This window comes from Triturus cristatus, chromosome 5_2 (genome assembly GCF_964204655.1).
Source record: "Triturus cristatus chromosome 5_2, aTriCri1.1, whole genome shotgun sequence".
In the NCBI taxonomy this organism is placed as follows: domain Eukaryota; kingdom Metazoa; phylum Chordata; class Amphibia; order Caudata; family Salamandridae; genus Triturus; species Triturus cristatus.
The window spans coordinates 554,585,622-554,613,064 of record NC_140588.1 but is presented as its reverse complement, the minus strand read 5'-3'; the positions used below and the strand labels follow the sequence as shown (position 1 = coordinate 554,613,064).

Below are 27,443 nucleotides of genomic sequence, written 5' to 3'. Positions count from 1 at the left end.
CTCTCTTTTGTCTCAATGGAAAAGGCACTCTTGTGTGACAGGGTTCCATGGTGTAATGGTTAGCACTCTGGACTCTGAATCCAGCGATCCGAGTTCAAATCTCGGTGGGACCTACTACAATTATGAGATTCACTGTGTAACTCATTTTTTAGAATTTGGTCTAGAAAAAACCTAATATCAATGTTTTATACTGATGCGTATGAACGCATACGTATGTATAGATGCATACATAGCTTTATCCATCTAGATAGCTGTTAGACAATATGAACATATCAATTATTCATAAACATAAATATTGAAGCTGAACCTAGAAACTGTTCTTTCACATCCACATTGTAAACATGAGTTTATTTTCCTTTCTCATCTATATGGCCAGTAATGAGATAGTTCATTTTTGCTGATTTCTTAGCTGACAACATGCTGGACTTACACAGTGCATTTCATTGTGAATTTCTTTGAAAGTGAATTTCAGATTCACACCTTTGACATGTCTTTCAAAAGATTCAACTTTATTGGTTGTGGATTTACTGTTGAAAATCAGTGTGTAAAATCTTTGTACGTCTGAATTTCAAGATTATTATTCAAACTGCACATCTTCGGTCCCCGTAATACAAAGTTTGACTCCTCAAGTTTTGTTTTAATGAATGCTTTGCAATTAAAAAGTTCCTTGTTCCCCTTATCAATAACAGTAAGATTTTAAAAAGTAATGTCGTGCATCAAGCCCCTGTGATGAGTTTGAGAAACCAGAGTGAGTTTGTAAAATCTCTCATTATTTTGAGCCATTTAGTTTCCAGGTATTGAAAAAATTCTATTATTTGCTCACATCTAGTAAACTTTTAGAGTATAATCAATAAATTAATTTTTCACCCTACCGGTATTAGATATGTGAAATTAATGAATACACTTGAAAGAAAATGATTTGGTCAAGAGTCATAAAATGGTCCCACCGAGATTTGAACTCGGATCATTGGATTCAAAGTCCAAAGTGCTAACCATTAAACCATGGAACCTCCCATGTGAATGGAGTGCAAACTGCTGCAGCAATGTGGAAATGTCAAAGTTTTTAATATTCTACTGTCAAAGAGAAACTGAATTGGATTGCTTTCCTAGTCTGGTAAACTTTTGCATATTGAACTATGTTGGGGAAGGATGTTGCCCAAAAGACTCAAATAACGTTATAACTCTGTTGAACAGTGGTTTTTATGTGAGATAATTTTTTTCAATGAAAGATAAGTTGCCCCCTGAGGCAAATCTCTTCTGTCAAAATGGAAAGCTCACCCTGGTACGGGAGGGTGGATGGTGTCGTGGTTAGCACTCTGGACTCTGAAAACAGGGATCTGAGTACAAATTTCAGTGGGACTTATCTGAACATTACAATTTTCTTTTCCATTCAGTTCTTAGAAGTTTTATTTGGAACAACATCACATTTACTTATAAACATGTAAAAATCAACCTGTACATATGTATCTCTGTATATATAGCTATATGTCTCTGTATATTTATAGGAACATATAAACATATAGATTATAAAAATAAATATAATTAGTGGAGGTGAAAATCATGAACAGTTGTTGCCTCTCAGCATTTGAAACATGAGTTTCTACTTCTTTCTCTTTTATATGTCCTGAAATTGAGATAGTCACTTTTTACTCATTATTGATCCAACAATACAGTTGATGTATACAAAGCATATCATATGATTTGTGAATGAAGTTCAAAAATGAGAATTTGATCAGTACCTGTCATGCCTCCGACCAAAAGCTTATATTTTACGATTGGAGATCAACTGTTGTAAATCAGCATGAAAAACATTTTCTTTTCACGATTTCCATACTAATATAAAACAACATTTTTACTAGCTGAATGAGATCATCATTTGGGTTCCTCTATGTTTGATTGAAGGAAACTTCTCATTCAAAATGTGCTATTTTCGCCTTATCAATAGCGGGAAAGCTTAAAAAAGTGATGCTGTGAATCACCCGTCTGAAATGCGTTTGAGAAAATCAGGATATGATTTTATAATGGCTAACTACTTTGTGAAGAAATTTGATGTCAAAGTATTGTAAAGTTTGTATTGATGTAACTTGTTCAAGCTGATGGACATTTTGAAAGCATTCAATAATTGACTCTTTCAACCTACTGGTGTTGGATTTGAGCTATCAATGAACAAAGATGAAGAAATGGAAAAGGTCAAGAGTAATAAAAAAAGTCCCTCCAAGGTTTCAAATCGGATCATTGGATGCAAAGTCCAAATTGCCAACCATTGCTCTATCGAGCCACCCATGCAGGAGACAGAGACATTGCTTCAGTAGTCTGGAAATGTAGACTGTTTTATTATGCTACAGGCAAAGATGAACATTGTGATATAACTTTTATATTCAGATAAACATTTGAATATTTAACACTTTTATAGAGAATACAGCTGAAAAGAATCAAATCACATTAAATCTCTATCCACTATGACCATTCAAATGAGATATCTTTTTATCAATATAAGAGAAGGACATCACTGATGCGCTCTCTTTTGTCTCAATGGAAAAGGCACTCTTGTGTGACAGGGTTCCATGGTGTAATGGTTATCACTCTGGACTCTGAATCCAGCGATCCGAGTTCAAATCTCGGTGGGACCTACTACAATTATGAGATTCACTGTGTAACTCATTTTTTAGAATTTGGTCTAGAAAAAACCTAATATCAATGTTTTATACTGATGCGTATGAACGCATAAGTATGTATAGATGCATACATAGCTTTATCCATCTAGATAGCTGTTAGACAATATGAACATATCAATTATTCATAAACATAAATATTGAAGCTGAACCTAGAAACTGTTCTTTCACATCCACATTGTAAACATGAGTTTATTTTCCTTTCTCATCTATATGGCCAGTAATGAGATAGTTCATTTTTGCTGATTTCTTAGCTGACAACATGCTGGACTTACACAGTGCATTTCATTGTGAATTTCTTTGAAAGTGAATTTCAGATTCACACCTTTGACATGTCTTTCAAAAGATTCAACTTTATTGGTTGTGGAATTACTGTTGAAAATCAGTGTGTAAAATCTGTGTACGTCTGAATTTCAAGATTATTATTCAAACTGCACATCTTCGGTCCCCGTAATACAAAGTTTGACTCCTCAAGTTTTGTTTTAATGAATGCTTTGCAATTAAAAAGTTCCTTGTTCCCCTTATCAATAACAGTAAGATTTTAAAAAGTAATGTCGTGCATCAAGCCCCTGTGATGAGTTTGAGAAACCAGAGTGAGTTTGTAAAATCTCTCATTATTTTGAGCCATTTAGTTTCCAGGTATTGAAAAAATTCTATTATTTGCTCACATCTAGTAAACTTTTAGAGTATAATCAATAAATTAATTTTTCACCCTACCGGTATTAGATATGTGAAATTAATGAATACACTTGAAAGAAAATGATTTGGTCAAGAGTCATAAAATGGTCCCACCGAGATTTGAACTCGGATCATTGGATTCAAAGTCCAAAGTGCTAACCATTAAACCATGGAACCTCCCATGTGAAAGGAGTGCAAACTGCTGCAGCAATGTGGAAATGTCAAAGTTTTTAATATTCTACTGTCAAAGAGAAACTGAATTGGATTGCTTTCCTAGTCTGGTAAACTTTTGCATATTGAACTATGTTGGGGAAGGATGTTGCCCAAAAGACTCAAATAACGTTATAACTCTGTTGAACAGTGGTTTTTATGTGAGATAATATTTTTCAATGAAAGATAAGTTGCCCCCTGAGGCAAATCTCTTCTGTCAAAATGGAAAGCTCACCCTGGTACGGGAGTGTGGATGGTGTCGTGGTTAGCACTCTGGACTCTGAAAACAGGGATCTGAGTACAAATTTCAGTGGGACTTATCTGAACATTACAATTTTCTTTTCCATTCAGTTCTTAGAAGTTTTATTTGGAACAACATCACATTTACTTATAAACATGTAAAAATCAACCTGTACATATGTATCTCTGTATATATAGCTATATGTCTCTGTATATTTATAGGAACATATAAACATATAGATTATAAAAATAAATATAATTAGTGGAGGTGAAAATCATGAACAGTTGTTGCCTCTCAGCATTTGAAACATGAGTTTCTACTTCTTTCTCTTTTATATGTCCTGAAATTGAGATAGTCACTTTTTACTCATTATTGATCCAACAATACAGTTGATGTATACAAAGCATATCATATGATTTGTGAATGAAGTTCAAAAATGAGAATTTGATCAGTACCTGTCATGCCTCCGACCAAAAGCTTATATTTTACGATTGGAGATCAACTGTTGTAAATCAGCATGAAAAACATTTTCTTTTCACGATTTCCATACTAATATAAAACAACATTTTTACTAGCTGAATGAGATCATCATTTGGGTTCCTCTATGTTTGATTGAAGGAAACTTCTCATTCAAAATGTGCTATTTTCGCCTTATCAATAGCGGGAAAGCTTAAAAAAGTGATGCTGTGAATCACCCGTCTGAAATGCGTTTGAGAAAATCAGGATATGATTTTATAATGGCTAACTACTTTGTGAAGAAATTTGATGTCAAAGTATTGTAAAGTTTGTATTGATGTAACTTGTTCAAGCTGATGGACATTTTGAAAGCATTCAATAATTGACTCTTTCAACCTACTGGTGTTGGATTTGAGCTATCAATGAACAAAGATGAAGAAATGGAAAAGGTCAAGAGTAATAAAAAAAGTCCCTCCAAGGTTTCAAATCGGATCATTGGATGCAAAGTCCAAATTGCCAACCATTGCTCTATCGAGCCACCCATGCAGGAGACAGAGACATTGCTTCAGTAGTCTGGAAATGTAGACTGTTTTATTATGCTACAGGCAAAGATGAACATTGTGATATAACTTTTATATTCAGATAAACATTTGAATATTTAACACTTTTATAGAGAATACAGCTGAAAAGAATCAAATCACATTAAATCTCTATCCACTATGACCATTCAAATGAGATATCTTTTTATCAATATAAGAGAAGGACATCACTGATGCGCTCTCTTTTGTCTCAATGGAAAAGGCACTCTTGTGTGACAGGGTTCCATGGTGTAATGGTTAGCACTCTGGACTCTGAATCCAGCGATCCGAGTTCAAATCTCGGTGGGACCTACTACAATTATGAGATTCACTGTGTAACTCATTTTTTAGAATTTGGTCTAGAAAAAACCTAATATCAATGTTTTATACTGATGCGTATGAACGCATACGTATGTATAGATGCATACATAGCTTTATCCATCTAGATAGCTGTTAGACAATATGAACATATCAATTATTCATAAACATAAATATTGAAGCTGAACCTAGAAACTGTTCTTTCACATCCACATTGTAAACATGAGTTTATTTTCCTTTCTCATCTATATGGCCAGTAATGAGATAGTTCATTTTTGCTGATTTCTTAGCTGACAACATGCTGGACTTACACAGTGCATTTCATTGTGAATTTCTTTGAAAGTGAATTTCAGATTCACACCTTTGACATGTGTTTCAAAAGATTCAACTTTATTGGTTGTGGATTTACTGTTGAAAATCAGTGTGTAAAATCTTTGTACGTCTGAATTTCAAGATTATTATTCAAACTGCACATCTTCGGTCCCCGTAATACAAAGTTTGACTCCTCAAGTTTTGTTTTAATGAATGCTTTGCAATTAAAAAGTTCCTTGTTCCCCTTATCAATAACAGTAAGATTTTAAAAAGTAATGTCGTGCATCAGGCCCCTGTGATGAGTTTGAGAAACCAGAGTGAGTTTGTAAAATCTCTCATTATTTTGAGCCATTTAGTTTCCAGGTATTGAAAAAATTCTATTATTTGCTCACATCTAGTAAACTTTTAGAGTATAATCAATAAATTAATTTTTCACCCTACCGGTATTAGATATGTGATATTAATGAATACACTTGAAAGAAAATGATTTGGTCAAGAGTCATAAAATGGTCCCACCGAGATTTGAACTCGGATCATTGGATTCAAAGTCCAAAGTGCTAACCATTACACCATGGAACCTCCCATGTGAAAGGAGTGCAAACTGCTGCAGCAATGTGGAAATGTCAAAGTTTTTAATATTCTACTGTCAAAGAGAAACTGAATTGGATTGCTTTCCTATTCTGGTAAACTTTTGCATATTGAACTATGTTGGGTAAGGATGTTGCCCAAAAGACTCAAATAACGTTATAACTCTGTTGAACAGTGGTTTTTATGTGAGATAATATTTTTCAATGAAAGATAAGTTGCCCCCTGAGGCAAATCTCTTCTGTCAAAATGGAAAGCTCACCCTGGTACGGGAGGGTGGATGGTGTCGTGGTTAGCACTCTGGACTCTGAAAACAGGGATCTGAGTACAAATTTCAGTGGGACTTATCTGAACATTACAATTTTCTTTTCCATTCAGTTCTTAGAAGTTTTATTTGGAACAACATCACATTTACTTATAAACATGTAAAAATCAACCTGTACATATGTATCTCTGTATATATAGCTATATGTCTCTGTATATTTATAGGAACATATAAACATATAGATTATAAAAATAAATATAATTAGTGGAGGTGAAAATCATGAACAGTTGTTGCCTCTCAGCATTTGAAACATGAGTTTCTACTTCTTTCTCTTTTATATGTCCTGAAATTGAGATAGTCACTTTTTACTCATTATTGATCCAACAATACAGTTGATGTATACAAAGCATATCATATGATTTGTGAATGAAGTTCAAAAATGAGAATTTGATCAGTACCTGTCATGCCTCCGACCAAAAGCTTATATTTTACGATTGGAGATCAACTGTTGTAAATCAGCATGAAAAACATTTTCTTTTCACGATTTCCATACTAATATAAAACAACATTTTTACTAGCTGAATGAGATCATCATTTGGGTTCCTCTATGTTTGATTGAAGGAAACTTCTCATTCAAAATGTGCTATTTTCGCCTTATCAATAGCGGGAAAGCTTAAAAAAGTGATGCTGTGAATCACCCGTCTGAAATGCGTTTGAGAAAATCAGGATATGATTTTATAATGGCTAACTACTTTGTGAAGAAATTTGATGTCAAAGTATTGTAAAGTTTGTATTGATGTAACTTGTTCAAGCTGATGGACATTTTGAAAGCATTCAATAATTGACTCTTTCAACCTACTGGTGTTGGATTTGAGCTATCAATGAACAAAGATGAAGAAATGGAAAAGGTCAAGAGTAATAAAAAAAGTCCCTCCAAGGTTTCAAATCGGATCATTGGATGCAAAGTCCAAATTGCCAACCATTGCTCTATCGAGCCACCCATGCAGGAGACAGAGACATTGCTTCAGTAGTCTGGAAATGTAGACTGTTTTATTATGCTACAGGCAAAGATGAACATTGTGATATAACTTTTATATTCAGATAAACATTTGAATATTTAACACTTTTATAGAGAATACAGCTGAAAAGAATCAAATCACATTAAATCTCTATCCACTATGACCATTCAAATGAGATATCTTTTTATCAATATAAGAGAAGGACATCACTGATGCGCTCTCTTTTGTCTCAATGGAAAAGGCACTCTTGTGTGACAGGGTTCCATGGTGTAATGGTTAGCACTCTGGACTCTGAATCCAGCGATCCGAGTTCAAATCTCGGTGGGACCTACTACAATTATGAGATTCACTGTGTAACTCATTTTTTAGAATTTGGTCTAGAAAAAACCTAATATCAATGTTTTATACTGATGCGTATGAACGCATAAGTATGTATAGATGCATACATAGCTTTATCCATCTAGATAGCTGTTAGACAATATGAACATATCAATTATTCATAAACATAAATATTGAAGCTGAACCTAGAAACTGTTCTTTCACATCCACATTGTAAACATGAGTTTATTTTCCTTTCTCATCTATATGGCCAGTAATGAGATAGTTCATTTTTGCTGATTTCTTAGCTGACAACATGCTGGACTTACACAGTGCATTTCATTGTGAATTTCTTTGAAAGTGAATTTCAGATTCACACCTTTGACATGTCTTTCAAAAGATTCAACTTTATTGGTTGTGGAATTACTGTTGAAAATCAGTGTGTAAAATCTGTGTACGTCTGAATTTCAAGATTATTATTCAAACTGCACATCTTCGGTCCCCGTAATACAAAGTTTGACTCCTCAAGTTTTGTTTTAATGAATGCTTTGCAATTAAAAAGTTCCTTGTTCCCCTTATCAATAACAGTAAGATTTTAAAAAGTAATGTCGTGCATCAAGCCCCTGTGATGAGTTTGAGAAACCAGAGTGAGTTTGTGAAATCTCTCATTATTTTGAGCCATTTAGTTTCCAGGTATTGAAAAAATTCTATTATTTGCTCACATCTAGTAAACTTTTAGAGTATAATCAATAAATTAATTTTTCACCCTACCGGTATTAGATATGTGAAATTAATGAATACACTTGAAAGAAAATGATTTGGTCAAGAGTCATAAAATGGTCCCACCGAGATTTGAACTCGGATCATTGGATTCAAAGTCCAAAGTGCTAACCATTAAACCATGGAACCTCCCATGTGAAAGGAGTGCAAACTGCTGCAGCAATGTGGAAATGTCAACGTTTTTAATATTCTACTGTCAAAGAGAAACTGAATTGGATTGCTTTCCTAGTCTGGTAAACTTTTGCATATTGAACTATGTTGGGGAAGGATGTTGCCCAAAAGACTCAAATAACGTTATAACTCTGTTGAACAGTGGTTTTTATGTGAGATAATATTTTTCAATGAAAGATAAGTTGCCCCCTGAGGCAAATCTCTTCTGTCAAAATGGAAAGCTCACCCTGGTACGGGAGTGTGGATGGTGTCGTGGTTAGCACTCTGGACTCTGAAAACAGGGATCTGAGTACAAATTTCAGTGGGACTTATCTGAACATTACAATTTTCTTTTCCATTCAGTTCTTAGAAGTTTTATTTGGAACAACATCACATTTACTTATAAACATGTAAAAATCAACCTGTACATATGTATCTCTGTATATATAGCTATATGTCTCTGTATATTTATAGGAACATATAAACATATAGATTATAAAAATAAATATAATTAGTGGAGGTGAAAATCATGAACAGTTGTTGCCTCTCAGCATTTGAAACATGAGTTTCTACTTCTTTCTCTTTTATATGTCCTGAAATTGAGATAGTCACTTTTTACTCATTATTGATCCAACAATACAGTTGATGTATACAAAGCATATCATATGATTTGTGAATGAAGTTCAAAAATGAGAATTTGATCAGTACCTGTCATGCCTCCGACCAAAAGCTTATATTTTACGATTGGAGATCAACTGTTGTAAATCAGCATGAAAAACATTTTCTTTTCACGATTTCCATACTAATATAAAACAACATTTTTACTAGCTGAATGAGATCATCATTTGGGTTCCTCTATGTTTGATTGAAGGAAACTTCTCATTCAAAATGTGCTATTTTCGCCTTATCAATAGCGGGAAAGCTTAAAAAAGTGATGCTGTGAATCACCCGTCTGAAATGCGTTTGAGAAAATCAGGATATGATTTTATAATGGCTAACTACTTTGTGAAGAAATTTGATGTCAAAGTATTGTAAAGTTTGTATTGATGTAACTTGTTCAAGCTGATGGACATTTTGAAAGCATTCAATAATTGACTCTTTCAACCTACTGGTGTTGGATTTGAGCTATCAATGAACAAAGATGAAGAAATGGAAAAGGTCAAGAGTAATAAAAAAAGTCCCTCCAAGGTTTCAAATCGGATCATTGGATGCAAAGTCCAAATTGCCAACCATTGCTCTATCGAGCCACCCATGCAGGAGACAGAGACATTGCTTCAGTAGTCTGGAAATGTAGACTGTTTTATTATGCTACAGGCAAAGATGAACATTGTGATATAACTTTTATATTCAGATAAACATTTGAATATTTAACACTTTTATAGAGAATACAGCTGAAAAGAATCAAATCACATTAAATCTCTATCCACTATGACCATTCAAATGAGATATCTTTTTATCAATATAAGAGAAGGACATCACTGATGCGCTCTCTTTTGTCTCAATGGAAAAGGCACTCTTGTGTGACAGGGTTCCATGGTGTAATGGTTAGCACTCTGGACTCTGAATCCAGCGATCTGAGTTCAAATCTCGGTGGGACCTACTACAATTATGAGATTCACTGTGTAACTCATTTTTTAGAATTTGGTCTAGAAAAAACCTAATATCAATGTTTTATACTGATGCGTATGAACGCATAAGTATGTATAGATGCATACATAGCTTTATCCATCTAGATAGCTGTTAGACAATATGAACATATCAATTATTCATAAACATAAATATTGAAGCTGAACCTAGAAACTGTTCTTTCACATCCACATTGTAAACATGAGTTTATTTTCCTTTCTCATCTATATGGCCAGTAATGAGATAGTTCATTTTTGCTGATTTCTTAGCTGACAACATGCTGGACTTACACAGTGTATTTCATTGTGAATTTCTTTGAAAGTGAATTTCAGATTCACACCTTTGACATGTCTTTCAAAAGATTCAACTTTATTGGTTGTGGATTTACTGTTGAAAATCAGTGTGTAAAATCTTTGTACGTCTGAATTTCAAGATTATTATTCAAACTGCACATCTTCGGTCCCCGTAATACAAAGTTTGACTCCTCAAGTTTTGTTTTAATGAATGCTTTGCAATTAAAAAGTTCCTTGTTCCCCTTATCAATAACAGTAAGATTTTAAAAAGTAATGTCGTGCATCAAGCCCCTGTGATGAGTTTGAGAAACCAGAGTGAGTTTGTAAAATCTCTCATTATTTTGAGCCATTTAGTTTCCAGGTATTGAAAAAATTCTATTATTTGCTCACATCTAGTAAACTTTTAGAGTATAATCAATAAATTAATTTTTCACCCTACCGGTATTAGATATGTGAAATTAATGAATACACTTGAAAGAAAATGATTTGGTCAAGAGTCATAAAATGGTCCCACCGAGATTTGAACTCGGATCATTGGATTCAAAGTCCAAAGTGCTAACCATTAAACCATGGAACCTCCCATGTGAAAGGAGTGCAAACTGCTGCAGCAATGTGGAAATGTCAAAGTTTTTAATATTCTACTGTCAAAGAGAAACTGAATTGGATTGCTTTCCTAGTCTGGTAAACTTTTGCATATTGAACTATGTTGGGGAAGGATGTTGCCCAAAAGACTCAAATAACGTTATAACTCTGTTGAACAGTGGTTTTTATGTGAGATAATATTTTTCAATGAAAGATAAGTTGCCCCCTGAGGCAAATCTCTTCTGTCAAAATGGAAAGCTCACCCTGGTACGGGAGTGTGGATGGTGTCGTGGTTAGCACTCTGGACTCTGAAAACAGGGATCTGAGTACAAATTTCAGTGGGACTTATCTGAACATTACAATTTTCTTTTCCATTCAGTTCTTAGAAGTTTTATTTGGAACAACATCACATTTACTTATAAACATGTAAAAATCAACCTGTACATATGTATCTCTGTATATATAGCTATATGTCTCTGTATATTTATAGGAACATATAAACATATAGATTATAAAAATAAATATAATTAGTGGAGGTGAAAATCATGAACAGTTGTTGCCTCTCAGCATTTGAAACATGAGTTTCTACTTCTTTCTCTTTTATATGTCCTGAAATTGAGATAGTCACTTTTTACTCATTATTGATCCAACAATACAGTTGATGTATACAAAGCAAATCATATGATTTGTGAATGAAGTTCAAAAATGAGAATTTGATCAGTACCTGTCATGCATCCGACCAAAAGCTTATATTTTACGATTGGAGATCAACTGTTGTAAATCAGCATGAAAAACATTTTCTTTTCACGATTTCCATACTAATATAAAACAACATTTTTACTAGCTGAATGAGATCATCATTTGGGTTCCTCTATGTTTGATTGAAGAAAACTTCTCATTCAAAATGTGCTATTTTCGCCTTATCAATAGCGGGAAAGCTTAAAAAAGTGATGCTGTGAATCACCCGTCTGAAATGCGTTTGAGAAAATCAGGATATGATTTTATAATGGCTAACTACTTTGTGAAGAAATTTGATGTCAAAGTATTGTAAAGTTTGTATTGATGTAACTTGTTCAAGCTGATGGACATTTTGAAAGCATTCAATAATTGACTCTTTCAACCTACTGGTGTTGGATTTGAGCTATCAATGAACAAAGATGAAGAAATGGAAAAGGTCAAGAGTAATAAAAAAAGTCCCTCCAAGGTTTCAAATCGGATCATTGGATGCAAAGTCCAAATTGCCAACCATTGCTCTATCGAGCCACCCATGCAGGAGACAGAGACATTGCTTCAGTAGTCTGGAAATGTAGACTGTTTTATTATGCTACAGGCAAAGATGAACATTGTGATATAACTTTTATATTCAGATAAACATTTGAATATTTAACACTTTTATAGAGAATATAGCTGAAAAGAATCAAATCACATTAAATCTCTATCCACTATGACCATTCAAATGAGATATCTTTTTATCAATATAAGAGAAGGACATCACTGATGCGCTCTCTTTTGTCTCAATGGAAAAGGCACTCTTGTGTGAGAGGGTTCCATGGTGTAATGGTTAGCACTCTGAATCCAGCGATCCGAGTTCAAATCTCAGTGGGACCTACTACAATTATGAGATTCACTGTTTAACTCATTTTTTAGAATTTGGTCTAGAAAAAACCTAATATCAATGTTTTATACTGATGCGTATGAACGCATAAGTATGTATAGATGCATACATAGCTTTATCCATCTAGATAGCTGTTAGACAATATGAACATATCAATTATTCATAAACATAAATATTGAAGCTGAACCTAGAAACTGTTCTTTCACATCCACATTGTAAACATGAGTTTATTTTCCTTTCTCATCTATATGGCCAGTAATGAGATAGTTCATTTTTGCTGATTTCTTAGCTGACAACATGCTGGACTTACACAGTGCATTTCATTGTGAATTTCTTTGAAAGTGAATTTCAGATTCACACCTTTGACATGTGTTTCAAAAGATTCAACTTTATTGGTTGTGGATTTACTGTTGAAAATCAGTGTGTAAAATCTTTGTACGTCTGAATTTCAAGATTATTATTCAAACTGCACATCTTCGGTCCCCGTAATACAAAGTTTGACTCCTCAAGTTTTGTTTTAATGAATGCTTTGCAATTAAAAAGTTCCTTGTTCCCCTTATCAATAACAGTAAGATTTTAAAAAGTAATGTCGTGCATCAGGCCCCTGTGATGAGTTTGAGAAACCAGAGTGAGTTTGTAAAATCTCTCGTTATTTTGAGCCATTTAGTTTCCAGGTATTGTAAAAATTCTATTATTTGCTCACATCTAGTAAACTTTTAGAGTATAATCAATAAATTAATTTTTCACCCTACCGGTATTAGATATGTGATATTAATGAATACACTTGAAAGAAAATGATTTGGTCAAGAGTCATAAAATGGTCCCACCGAGATTTGAACTCGGATCATTGGATTCAAAGTCCAAAGTGCTAACCATTACACCATGGAACCTCCCATGTGAAAGGAGTGCAAACTGCTGCAGCAATGTGGAAATGTCAAAGTTTTTAATATTCTACTGTCAAAGAGAAACTGAATTGGATTGCTTTCCTATTCTGGTAAACTTTTGCATATTGAACTATGTTGGGGAAGGATGTTGCCCAAAAGACTCAAATAACGTTATAACTCTGTTGAACAGTGGTTTTTATGTGAGATAATATTTTTCAATGAAAGATAAGTTGCCCCCTGAGGCAAATCTCTTCTGTCAAAATGGAAAGCTCACCCTGGTACGGGAGGGTGGATGGTGTCGTGGTTAGCACTCTGGACTCTGAAAACAGGGATCTGAGTACAAATTTCAGTGGGACTTATCTGAACATTACAATTTTCTTTTCCATTCAGTTCTTAGAAGTTTTATTTGGAACAACATCACATTTACTTATAAACATGTAAAAATCAACCTGTACATATGTATCTCTGTATATATAGCTATATGTCTCTGTATATTTATAGGAACATATAAACATATAGATTATAAAAATAAATATAATTAGTGGAGGTGAAAATCATGAACAGTTGTTGCCTCTCAGCATTTGAAACATGAGTTTCTACTTCTTTCTCTTTTATATGTCCTGAAATTGAGATAGTCACTTTTTACTCATTATTGATCCAACAATACAGTTGATGTATACAAAGCAAATCATATGATTTGTGAATGAAGTTCAAAAATGAGAATTTGATCAGTACCTGTCATGCATCCGACCAAAAGCTTATATTTTACGATTGGAGATCAACTGTTGTAAATCAGCATGAAAAACATTTTCTTTTCACGATTTCCATACTAATATAAAACAACATTTTTACTAGCTGAATGAGATCATCATTTGGGTTCCTCTATGTTTGATTGAAGAAAACTTCTCATTCAAAATGTGCTATTTTCGCCTTATCAATAGCGGGAAAGCTTAAAAAAGTGATGCTGTGAATCACCCGTCTGAAATGCGTTTGAGAAAATCAGGATATGATTTTATAATGGCTAACTACTTTGTGAAGAAATTTGATGTCAAAGTATTGTAAAGTTTGTATTGATGTAACTTGTTCAAGCTGATGGACATTTTGAAAGCATTCAATAATTGACTCTTTCAACCTACTGGTGTTGGATTTGAGCTATCAATGAACAAAGATGAAGAAATGGAAAAGGTCAAGAGTAATAAAAAAAGTCCCTCCAAGGTTTCAAATCGGATCATTGGATGCAAAGTCCAAATTGCCAACCATTGCTCTATCGAGCCACCCATGCAGGAGACAGAGACATTGCTTCAGTAGTCTGGAAATGTAGACTGTTTTATTATGCTACAGGCAAAGATGAACATTGTGATATAACTTTTATATTCAGATAAACATTTGAATATTTAACACTTTTATAGAGAATATAGCTGAAAAGAATCAAATCACATTAAATCTCTATCCACTATGACCATTCAAATGAGATATCTTTTTATCAATATAAGAGAAGGACATCACTGATGCGCTCTCTTTTGTCTCAATGGAAAAGGCACTCTTGTGTTAGAGGGTTCCATGGTGTAATGGTTAGCACTCTGAATCCAGCGATCCGAGTTCAAATCTCAGTGGGACCTACTACAATTATGAGATTCACTGTTTAACTCATTTTTTAGAATTTGGTCTAGAAAAAACCTAATATCAATGTTTTATACTGATGCGTATGAACGCATAAGTATGTATAGATGCATACATAGCTTTATCCATCTAGATAGCTGTTAGACAATATGAACATATCAATTATTCATAAACATAAATATTGAAGCTGAACCTAGAAACTGTTCTTTCACATCCACATTGTAAACATGAGTTTATTTTCCTTTCTCATCTATATGGCCAGTAATGAGATAGTTCATTTTTGCTGATTTCTTAGCTGACAACATGCTGGACTTACACAGTGCATTTCATTGTGAATTTCTTTGAAAGTGAATTTCAGATTCACACCTTTGACATGTCTTTCAAAAGATTCAACTTTATTGGTTGTGGAATTACTGTTGAAAATCAGTGTGTAAAATCTGTGTACGTCTGAATTTCAAGATTATTATTCAAACTGCACATCTTCGGTCCCCGTAATACAAAGTTTGACTCCTCAAGTTTTGTTTTAATGAATGCTTTGCAATTAAAAAGTTCCTTGTTCCCCTTATCAATAACAGTAAGATTTTAAAAAGTAATGTCGTGCATCAAGCCCCTGTGATGAGTTTGAGAAACCAGAGTGAGTTTGTGAAATCTCTCATTATTTTGAGCCATTTAGTTTCCAGGTATTGAAAAAATTCTATTATTTGCTCACATCTAGTAAACTTTTAGAGTATAATCAATAAATTAATTTTTCACCCTACCGGTATTAGATATGTGAAATTAATGAATACACTTGAAAGAAAATGATTTGGTCAAGAGTCATAAAATGGTCCCACCGAGATTTGAACTCGGATCATTGGATTCAAAGTCCAAAGTGCTAACCATTAAACCATGGAACCTCCCATGTGAAAGGAGTGCAAACTGCTGCAGCAATGTGGAAATGTCAACGTTTTTAATATTCTACTGTCAAAGAGAAACTGAATTGGATTGCTTTCCTAGTCTGGTAAACTTTTGCATATTGAACTATGTTGGGGAAGGATGTTGCCCAAAAGACTCAAATAACGTTATAACTCTGTTGAACAGTGGTTTTTATGTGAGATAATATTTTTCAATGAAAGATAAGTTGCCCCCTGAGGCAAATCTCTTCTGTCAAAATGGAAAGCTCACCCTGGTACGGGAGTGTGGATGGTGTCGTGGTTAGCACTCTGGACTCTGAAAACAGGGATCTGAGTACAAATTTCAGTGGGACTTATCTGAACATTACAATTTTCTTTTCCATTCAGTTCTTAGAAGTTTTATTTGGAACAACATCACATTTACTTATAAACATGTAAAAATCAACCTGTACATATGTATCTCTGTATATATAGCTATATGTCTCTGTATATTTATAGGAACATATAAACATATAGATTATAAAAATAAATATAATTAGTGGAGGTGAAAATCATGAACAGTTGTTGCCTCTCAGCATTTGAAACATGAGTTTCTACTTCTTTCTCTTTTATATGTCCTGAAATTGAGATAGTCACTTTTTACTCATTATTGATCCAACAATACAGTTGATGTATACAAAGCATATCATATGATTTGTGAATGAAGTTCAAAAATGAGAATTTGATCAGTACCTGTCATGCCTCCGACCAAAAGCTTATATTTTACGATTGGAGATCAACTGTTGTAAATCAGCATGAAAAACATTTTCTTTTCACGATTTCCATACTAATATAAAACAACATTTTTACTAGCTGAATGAGATCATCATTTGGGTTCCTCTATGTTTGATTGAAGGAAACTTCTCATTCAAAATGTGCTATTTTCGCCTTATCAATAGCGGGAAAGCTTAAAAAAGTGATGCTGTGAATCACCCGTCTGAAATGCGTTTGAGAAAATCAGGATATGATTTTATAATGGCTAACTACTTTGTGAAGAAATTTGATGTCAAAGTATTGTAAAGTTTGTATTGATGTAACTTGTTCAAGCTGATGGACATTTTGAAAGCATTCAATAATTGACTCTTTCAACCTACTGGTGTTGGATTTGAGCTATCAATGAACAAAGATGAAGAAATGGAAAAGGTCAAGAGTAATAAAAAAAGTCCCTCCAAGGTTTCAAATCGGATCATTGGATGCAAAGTCCAAATTGCCAACCATTGCTCTATCGAGCCACCCATGCAGGAGACAGAGACATTGCTTCAGTAGTCTCGAAATGTAGACTGTTTTATTATGCTACAGGCAAAGATGAACATTGTGATATAACTTTTATATTCAGATAAACATTTGAATATTTAACACTTTTATAGAGAATACAGCTGAAAAGAATCAAATCACATTAAATCTCTATCCACTATGACCATTCAAATGAGATATCTTTTTATCAATATAAGAGAAGGACATCACTGATGCGCTCTCTTTTGTCTCAATGGAAAAGGCACTCTTGTGTGACAGGGTTCCATGGTGTAATGGTTAGCACTCTGGACTCTGAATCCAGCGATCCGAGTTCAAATCTCGGTGGGACCTACTACAATTATGAGATTCACTGTGTAACTCATTTTTTAGAATTTGGTCTAGAAAAAACCTAATATCAATGTTTTATACTGATGCGTATGAACGCATAAGTATGTATAGATGCATACATAGCTTTATCCATCTAGATAGCTGTTAGACAATATGAACATATCAATTATTCATAAACATAAATATTGAAGCTGAACCTAGAAACTGTTCTTTCACATCCACATTGTAAACATGAGTTTATTTTCCTTTCTCATCTATATGGCCAGTAATGAGATAGTTCATTTTTGCTGATTTCTTAGCTGACAACATGCTGGACTTACACAGTGCATTTCATTGTGAATTTCTTTGAAAGTGAATTTCAGATTCACACCTTTGACATGTCTTTCAAAAGATTCAACTTTATTGGTTGTGGATTTACTGTTGAAAATCAGTGTGTAAAATCTGTGTACGTCTGAATTTCAAGATTATTATTCAAACTGCACATCTTCGGTCCCCGTAATACAAAGTTTGACTCCTCAAGTTTTGTTTTAATGAATGCTTTGCAATTAAAAAGTTCCTTGTTCCCCTTATCAATAACAGTAAGATTTTAAAAAGTAATGTCGTGCATCAAGCCCCTGTGATGAGTTTGAGAAACCAGAGTGAGTTTGTAAAATCTCTCATTATTTTGAGCCATTTAGTTTCCAGGTATTGAAAAAATTCTATTATTTGCTCACATCTAGTAAACTTTTAGAGTATAATCAATAAATTAATTTTTCACCCTACCGGTATTAGATATGTGAAATTAATGAATACACTTGAAAGAAAATGATTTGGTCAAGAGTCATAAAATGGTCCCACCGAGATTTGAACTCGGATCATTGGATTCAAAGTCCAAAGTACTAACCATTAAACCATGGAACCTCCCATGTGAAAGGAGTGCAAACTGCTGCAGCAATGTGGAAATGTCAACGTTTTTAATATTCTACTGTCAAAGAGAAACTGAATTGGATTGCTTTCCTAGTCTGGTAAACTTTTGCATATTGAACTATGTTGGGGAAGGATGTTGCCCAAAAGACTCAAATAACGTTATAACTCTGTTGAACAGTGGTTTTTATGTGAGATAATATTTTTCAATGAAAGATAAGTTGCCCCCTGAGGCAAATCTCTTCTGTCAAAATGGAAAGCTCACCCTGGTACGGGAGTGTGGATGGTGTCGTGGTTAGCACTCTGGACTCTGAAAACAGGGATCTGAGTACAAATTTCAGTGGGACTTATCTGAACATTACAATTTTCTTTTCCATTCAGTTCTTAGAAGTTTTATTTGGAACAACATCACATTTACTTATAAACATGTAAAAATCAACCTGTACATATGTATCTCTGTATATATAGCTATATGTCTCTGTATATTTATAGGAACATATAAACATATAGATTATAAAAATAAATATAATTAGTGGAGGTGAAAATCATGAACAGTTGTTGCCTCTCAGCATTTGAAACATGAGTTTCTACTTCTTTCTCTTTTATATGTCCTGAAATTGAGATAGTCACTTTTTACTCATTATTGATCCAACAATACAGTTGATGTATACAAAGCAAATCATATGATTTGTGAATGAAGTTCAAAAATGAGAATTTGATCAGTACCTGTCATGCATCCGACCAAAAGCTTATATTTTACGATTGGAGATCAACTGTTGTAAATCAGCATGAAAAACATTTTCTTTTCACGATTTCCATACTAATATAAAACAACATTTTTACTAGCTGAATGAGATCATCATTTGGGTTCCTCTATGTTTGATTGAAGAAAACTTCTCATTCAAAATGTGCTATTTTCGCCTTATCAATAGCGGGAAAGCTTAAAAAAGTGATGCTGTGAATCACCCGTCTGAAATGCGTTTGAGAAAATCAGGATATGATTTTATAATGGCTAACTACTTTGTGAAGAAATTTGATGTCAAAGTATTGTAAAGTTTGTATTGATGTAACTTGTTCAAGCTGATGGACATTTTGAAAGCATTCAATAATTGACTCTTTCAATCTACTGGTGTTGGATTTGAGCTATCAATGAACAAAGATGAAGAAATGGAAAAGCTCAAGAGTAATAAAAAAAGTCCCTCCAAGGTTTCAAATCGGATCATTGGATGCAAAGTCCAAATTGCCAACCATTGCTCTATCGAGCCACCCATGCAGGAGACAGAGACATTGCTTCAGTAGTCTGGAAATGTAGACTGTTTTATTATGCTACAGGCAAAGATGAACATTGTGATATAACTTTTATATTCAGATAAACATTTGAATATTTAACACTTTTATAGAGAATATAGCTGAAAAGAATCAAATCACATTAAATCTCTATCCACTATGACCATTCAAATGAGATATCTTTTTATCAATATAAGAGAAGGACATCACTGATGCGCTCTCTTTTGTCTCAATGGAAAAGGCACTCTTGTGTGAGAGGGTTCCATGGTGTAATGGTTAGCACTCTGAATCCAGCGATCCGAGTTCAAATCTCAGTGGGACCTACTACAATTATGAGATTCACTGTTTAACTCATTTTTTAGAATTTGGTCTAGAAAAAACCTAATATCAATGTTTTATACTGATGCGTATGAACGCATAAGTATGTATAGATGCATACATAGCTTTATCCATCTAGATAGCTGTTAGACAATATGAACATATCAATTATTCATAAACATAAATATTGAAGCTGAACCTAGAAACTGTTCTTTCACATCCACATTGTAAACATGAGTTTATTTTCCTTTCTCATCTATATGGCCAGTAATGAGATAGTTCATTTTTGCTGATTTCTTAGCTGACAACATGCTGGACTTACACAGTGCATTTCATTGTGAATTTCTTTGAAAGTGAATTTCAGATTCACACCTTTGACATGTGTTTCAAAAGATTCAACTTTATTGGTTGTGGATTTACTGTTGAAAATCAGTGTGTAAAATCTTTGTACGTCTGAATTTCAAGATTATTATTCAAACTGCACATCTTCGGTCCCCGTAATACAAAGTTTGACTCCTCAAGTTTTGTTTTAATGAATGCTTTGCAATTAAAAAGTTCCTTGTTCCCCTTATCAATAACAGTAAGATTTTAAAAAGTAATGTCGTGCATCAGGCCCCTGTGATGAGTTTGAGAAACCAGAGTGAGTTTGTAAAATCTCTCATTATTTTGAGCCATTTAGTTTCCAGGTATTGTAAAAATTCTATTATTTGCTCACATCTAGTAAACTTTTAGAGTATAATCAATAAATTAATTTTTCACCCTACCGGTATTAGATATGTGATATTAATGAATACACTTGAAAGAAAATGATTTGGTCAAGAGTCATAAAATGGTCCCACCGAGATTTGAACTCGGATCATTGGATTCAAAGTCCAAAGTGCTAACCATTACACCATGGAACCTCCCATGTGAAAGGAGTGCAAACTGCTGCAGCAATGTGGAAATGTCAAAGTTTTTAATATTCTACTGTCAAAGAGAAACTGAATTGGATTGCTTTCCTATTCTGGTAAACTTTTGCATATTGAACTATGTTGGGGAAGGATGTTGCCCAAAAGACTCAAATAACGTTATAACTCTGTTGAACAGTGGTTTTTATGTGAGATAATATTTTTCAATGAAAGATAAGTTGCCCCCTGAGGCAAATCTCTTCTGTCAAAATGGAAAGCTCACCCTGGTACGGGAGGGTGGATGGTGTCGTGGTTAGCACTCTGGACTCTGAAAACAGGGATCTGAGTACAAATTTCAGTGGGACTTATCTGAACATTACAATTTTCTTTTCCATTCAGTTCTTAGAAGTTTTATTTGGAACAACATCACATTTACTTATAAACATGTAAAAATCAACCTGTACATATGTATCTCTGTATATATAGCTATATGTCTCTGTATATTTATAGGAACATATAAACATATAGATTATAAAAATAAATATAATTAGTGGAGGTGAAAATCATGAACAGTTGTTGCCTCTCAGCATTTGAAACATGAGTTTCTACTTCTTTCTCTTTTATATGTCCTGAAATTGAGATAGTCACTTTTTACTCATTATTGATCCAACAATACAGTTGATGTATACAAAGCATATCATATGATTTGTGAATGAAGTTCAAAAATGAGAATTTGATCAGTACCTGTCATGCCTCCGACCAAAAGCTTATATTTTACGATTGGAGATCAACTGTTGTAAATCAGCATGAAAAACATTTTCTTTTCACGATTTCCATACTAATATAAAACAACATTTTTACTAGCTGAATGAGATCATCATTTGGGTTCCTCTATGTTTGATTGAAGAAAACTTCTCATTCAAAATGTGCTATTTTCGCCTTATCAATAGCGGGAAAGCTTAAAAAAGTGATGCTGTGAATCACCCGTCTGAAATGCGTTTGAGAAAATCAGGATATGATTTTAAAATGGCTAACTACTTTGTGAAGAAATTTGATGTCAAAGTATTGTAAAGTTTGTATTGATGTAACTTGTTCAAGCTGATGGACATTTTGAAAGCATTCAATAATTGACTCTTTCAACCTACTGGTGTTGGATTTGAGCTATCAATGAACAAAGATGAAGAAATGGAAAAGCTCAAGAGTAATAAAAAAAGTCCCTCCAAGGTTTCAAATCGGATCATTGGATGCAAAGTCTAAATTGCCAACCATTGCTCTATCGAGCCACCCATGCAGGAGACAGAGACATTGCTTCAGTAGTCTGGAAATGTAGACTGTTTTATTATGCTACAGGCAAAGATGAACATTGTGATATAACTTTTATATTCAGATAAACATTTGAATATTTAACACTTTTATAGAGAATATAGCTGAAAAGAATCAAATCACATTAAATCTCTATCCACTATGACCATTCAAATGAGATATCTTTTTATCAATATAAGAGAAGGACATCACTGATGCGCTCTCTTTTGTCTCAATGGAAAAGGCACTCTTGTGTGAGAGGGTTCCATGGTGTAATGGTTAGCACTCTGGACTCTGAATCCAGCGATCCGAGTTCAAATCTCAGTGGGACCTACTACAATAATGAGATTCACTGTTTAACTCATTTTTTAGAATTTGGTCTAGAAAAAACCTAATATCAATGTTTTATACTGATGCGTATGAACGCATAAGTATGTATAGATGCATACATAGCATTATCCATCTAGATAGCTGTTAGACAATATGAACATATCAATTATTCATAAACATAAATATTGAAGTTGAACCTAGAAACTGTTCTTTCACATCCACATTGTAAACATGAGTTTATTTTCCTTTCTCATCTACATGGCCAGTAATGAGATAGTTCATTTTTGCTGATTTCTTAGCTGACAACATGCTGGACTTACACAGTGCATTTCATTGTGAATTTCTTTGAAAGTGAATTTCAGATTCACACCTTTGACATGTCTTTCAAAAGATTCAACTTTATTGGTTGTGGATTTACTGTTGAAAATCAGTGTGTAAAATCTTTGTACGTCTGAATTTCAAGATTATTATTCAAACTGCACATCTTCGGTCCCCGTAATACAAAGTTTGAGTCCTCAAGTTTTGTTTTAATGAATGCTTTGCAATTAAAAAGTTCCTTGTTCCCCTTATCAATAACAGTAAGATTTTAAAAAGTAATGTCGTGCATCAAGCCCCTGTGATGAGTTTGAGAAACCAGAGTGAGTTTGTAAAATCTCTCATTATTTTGAGCCATTTAGTTTCCAGGTATTGTAAAAATTCTATTATTTGCTCACATCTAGTAAACTTTTAGAGTATAATCAATAAATTAATTTTTCACCCTACCGGTATTAGATATGTGATATTAATGAATACACTTGAAAGAAAATGATTTGGTCAAGAGTCATAAAATGGTCCCACCGAGATTTGAACTCGGATCATTGGATTCAAAGTCCAAAGTGCTAACCATTACACCATGGAACCTCCCATGTGAAAGGAGTGCAAACTGCTGCAGCAATGTGGAAATGTCAAAGTTTTTAATATTCTACTGTCAAAGAGAAACTGAATTGGATTGCTTTCCTATTCTGGTAAACTTTTGCATATTGAACTATGTTGGGGAAGGATGTTGCCCAAAAGACTCAAATAACGTTATAACTCTGTTGAACAGTGGTTTTTATGTGAGATAATATTTTTCAATGAAAGATAAGTTGCCCCCTGAGGCAAATCTCTTCTGTCAAAATGGAAAGCTCACCCTGGTACGGGAGGGTGGATGGTGTCGTGGTTAGCACTCTGGACTCTGAAAACAGGGATCTGAGTACAAATTTCAGTGGGACTTATCTGAACATTACAATTTTCTTTTCCATTCAGTTCTTAGAAGTTTTATTTGGAACAATATCACATTTACTTATAAACATGTAAAAATCAACCTGTACATATGTATCTCTGTATATATAGCTATATGTCTCTGTATATTTATAGGAACATATAAACATATAGATTATAAAAATAAATATAATTAGTGGGGGTGAAAATCATGAACAGTTGTTGCCTCTCAGCATTTGAAACATGAGTTTCTACTTCTTTCTCTTTTATATGTCCTGAAATTGAGATAGTCACTTTTTACTCATTATTGATCCAACAATACAGTTGATGTATACAAAGCATATCATATGATTTGTGAATAAAGTTCAAAAATGAGAATTTGATCAGTACCTGTGATGCCTCCGACCAAAAGCTTATATTTTACGATTGGAGATCAACTGTTGTAAATCAGCATGAAAAACATTTTCTTTTCACGATTTCCATACTAATATAAAACAACATTTTTACTAGCTGAATGAGATCATCATTTGGGTTCCTCTATGTTTGATTGAAGAAAACTTCTCATTCAAAATGTGCTATTTTCGCCTTATCAATAGCGGGAAAGCTTAAAAAAGTGATGCTGTGAATCACCCGTCTGAAATGCGTTTGAGAAAATCAGGATATGATTTTAAAATGGCTAACTACTTTGTGAAGAAATTTGATGTCAAAGTATTGTAAAGTTTGTATTGATGTAACTTGTTCAAGCTGATGGACATTTTGAAAGCATTCAATAATTGACTCTTTCAACCTACTGGTGTTGGATTTGAGCTATCAATGAACAAAGATGAAGAAATGGAAAAGCTCAAGAGTAATAAAAAAAGTCCCTCCAAGGTTTCAAATCGGATCATTGGATGCAAAGTCCAAATTGCCAACCATTGCTCTATCGAGCCACCCATGCAGGAGACAGAGACATTGCTTCAGTAGTCTGGAAATGTAGACTGTTTTATTATGCTACAGGCAAAGATGAACATTGTGATATAACTTTTATATTCAGATAAACATTTGAATATTTAACACTTTTATAGAGAATATAGCTGAAAAGAATCAAATCACATTAAATCTCTATCCACTATGACCATTCAAATGAGATATCTTTTTATCAATATAAGAGAAGGACATCACTGATGCGCTCTCTTTTGTCTCAATGGAAAAGGCACTCTTGTGTGAGAGGGTTCCATGGTGTAATGGTTAGCACTCTGGACTCTGAATCCAGCGATCCGAGTTCAAATCTCGGTGGGACCTACTACAATAATGAGATTCACTGTTTAACTCATTTTTTAGAATTTGGTCTAGAAAAAACCTAATATCAATGTTTTATACTGATGCGTATGAACGCATAAGTATGTATAGATGCATACATAGCATTATCCATCTAGATAGCTGTTAGACAATATGAACATATCAATTATTCATAAACATAAATATTGAAGTTGAACCTAGAAACTGTTCTTTCACATCCACATTGTAAACATGAGTTTATTTTCCTTTCTCATCTACATGGCCAGTAATGAGATAGTTCATTTTTGCTGATTTCTTAGCTGACAACATGCTGGACTTACACAGTGCATTTCATTGTGAATTTCTTTGAAAGTGAATTTCAGATTCACACCTTTGACATGTCTTTCAAAAGATTCAACTTTATTGGTTGTGGATTTACTGTTGAAAATCAGTGTGTAAAATCTTTGTACGTCTGAATTTCAAGATTATTATTCAAACTGCACATCTTCGGTCCCCGTAATACAAAGTTTGAGTCCTCAAGTTTTGTTTTAATGAATGCTTTGCAATTAAAAAGTTCCTTGTTCCCCTTATCAATAACAGTAAGATTTTAAAAAGTAATGTCGTGCATCAAGCCCCTGTGATGAGTTTGAGAAACCAGAGTGAGTTTGTAAAATCTCTCATTATTTTGAGCCATTTAGTTTCCAGGTATTGTAAAAATTCTATTATTTGCTCACATCTAGTAAACTTTTAGAGTATAATCAATAAATTAATTTTTCACCCTACCGGTATTAGATATGTGATATTAATGAATACACTTGAAAGAAAATGATTTGGTCAAGAGTCATAAAATGGTCCCACCGAGATTTGAACTCGGATCATTGGATTCAAAGTCCAAAGTGCTAACCATTACACCATGGAACCTCCCATGTGAAAGGAGTGCAAACTGCTGCAGCAATGTGGAAATGTCAAAGTTTTTAATATTCTACTGTCAAAGAGAAACTGAATTGGATTGCTTTCCTATTCTGGTAAACTTTTGCATATTGAACTATGTTGGGGAAGGATGTTGCCCAAAAGACTCAAATAACGTTATAACTCTGTTGAACAGTGGTTTTTATGTGAGATAATATTTTTCAATGAAAGATAAGTTGCCCCCTGAGGCAAATCTCTTCTGTCAAAATGGAAAGCTCACCCTGGTACGGGAGGGTGGATGGTGTCGTGGTTAGCACTCTGGACTCTGAAAACAGGGATCTGAGTACAAATTTCAGTGGGACTTATCTGAACATTACAATTTTCTTTTCCATTCAGTTCTTAGAAGTTTTATTTGGAACAATATCACATTTACTTATAAACATGTAAAAATCAACCTGTACATATGTATCTCTGTATATATAGCTATATGTCTCTGTATATTTATAGGAACATATAAACATATAGATTATAAAAATAAATATAATTAGTGGGGGTGAAAATCATGAACAGTTGTTGCCTCTCAGCATTTGAAACATGAGTTTCTACTTCTTTCTCTTTTATATGTCCTGAAATTGAGATAGTCACTTTTTACTCATTATTGATCCAACAATACAGTTGATGTATACAAAGCATATCATATGATTTGTGAATAAAGTTCAAAAATGAGAATTTGATCAGTACCTGTGATGCCTCCGACCAAAAGCTTATATTTTACGATTGGAGATCAACTGTTGTAAATCAGCATGAAAAACATTTTCTTTTCACGATTTCCATACTAATATAAAACAACATTTTTACTAGCTGAATGAGATCATCATTTGGGTTCCTCTATGTTTGATTGAAGAAAACTTCTCATTCAAAATGTGCTATTTTCGCCTTATCAATAGCGGGAAAGCTTAAAAAAGTGATGCTGTGAATCACCCGTCTGAAATGCGTTTGAGAAAATCAGGATATGATTTTAAAATGGCTAACTACTTTGTGAAGAAATTTGATGTCAAAGTATTGTAAAGTTTGTATTGATGTAACTTGTTCAAGCTGATGGACATTTTGAAAGCATTCAATAATTGACTCTTTCAACCTACTGGTGTTGGATTTGAGCTATCAATGAACAAAGATGAAGAAATGGAAAAGCTCAAGAGTAATAAAAAAAGTCCCTCCACGGTTTCAAATCGGATCATTGGATGCAAAGTCCAAATTGCCAACCATTGCTCTATCGAGCCACCCATGCAGGAGACA

The 27,443-nt window shown here is 33.7% G+C and overlaps 12 non-coding genes across 12 annotated transcripts; 7 read left to right on the top strand and 5 right to left on the bottom strand.

Annotated features, from left to right (window-relative positions):
• The first annotated feature begins 41 nt into the window (after window positions 1–41).
• TRNAQ-CUG (transfer RNA glutamine (anticodon CUG)) lies at window positions 42–113 on the top strand. The gene has a single exon. It is a non-coding gene; the product is annotated as a tRNA-Gln (tRNA).
• Window positions 114–2,558: 2,445 nt separating this feature from the next.
• Window positions 2,559–2,630, top strand: TRNAQ-CUG (transfer RNA glutamine (anticodon CUG)). The gene has a single exon. It is a non-coding gene; the product is annotated as a tRNA-Gln (tRNA).
• A 2,445-nt stretch (window positions 2,631–5,075) lies between these two features.
• On the top strand, window positions 5,076–5,147 carry TRNAQ-CUG (transfer RNA glutamine (anticodon CUG)). The gene has a single exon. It is a non-coding gene; the product is annotated as a tRNA-Gln (tRNA).
• Window positions 5,148–5,972: 825 nt separating this feature from the next.
• Window positions 5,973–6,044, bottom strand: TRNAQ-UUG (transfer RNA glutamine (anticodon UUG)). Its single transcript has one exon. It is a non-coding gene; the product is annotated as a tRNA-Gln (tRNA).
• A 1,548-nt stretch (window positions 6,045–7,592) lies between these two features.
• Window positions 7,593–7,664, top strand: TRNAQ-CUG (transfer RNA glutamine (anticodon CUG)). Its single transcript has one exon. It is a non-coding gene; the product is annotated as a tRNA-Gln (tRNA).
• Window positions 7,665–10,109: 2,445 nt separating this feature from the next.
• Window positions 10,110–10,181, top strand: TRNAQ-CUG (transfer RNA glutamine (anticodon CUG)). Its single transcript has one exon. It is a non-coding gene; the product is annotated as a tRNA-Gln (tRNA).
• A 3,335-nt stretch (window positions 10,182–13,516) lies between these two features.
• Window positions 13,517–13,588, bottom strand: TRNAQ-UUG (transfer RNA glutamine (anticodon UUG)). The gene has a single exon. It is a non-coding gene; the product is annotated as a tRNA-Gln (tRNA).
• A 4,058-nt stretch (window positions 13,589–17,646) lies between these two features.
• TRNAQ-CUG (transfer RNA glutamine (anticodon CUG)) lies at window positions 17,647–17,718 on the top strand. The gene has a single exon. It is a non-coding gene; the product is annotated as a tRNA-Gln (tRNA).
• Window positions 17,719–21,053: 3,335 nt separating this feature from the next.
• TRNAQ-UUG (transfer RNA glutamine (anticodon UUG)) lies at window positions 21,054–21,125 on the bottom strand. The gene has a single exon. It is a non-coding gene; the product is annotated as a tRNA-Gln (tRNA).
• A 2,445-nt stretch (window positions 21,126–23,570) lies between these two features.
• On the bottom strand, window positions 23,571–23,642 carry TRNAQ-UUG (transfer RNA glutamine (anticodon UUG)). The gene has a single exon. It is a non-coding gene; the product is annotated as a tRNA-Gln (tRNA).
• Window positions 23,643–25,190: 1,548 nt separating this feature from the next.
• Window positions 25,191–25,262, top strand: TRNAQ-CUG (transfer RNA glutamine (anticodon CUG)). The gene has a single exon. It is a non-coding gene; the product is annotated as a tRNA-Gln (tRNA).
• Window positions 25,263–26,087: 825 nt separating this feature from the next.
• TRNAQ-UUG (transfer RNA glutamine (anticodon UUG)) lies at window positions 26,088–26,159 on the bottom strand. Its single transcript has one exon. It is a non-coding gene; the product is annotated as a tRNA-Gln (tRNA).
• Between the last annotated feature and the right edge of the window lie 1,284 nt (window positions 26,160–27,443).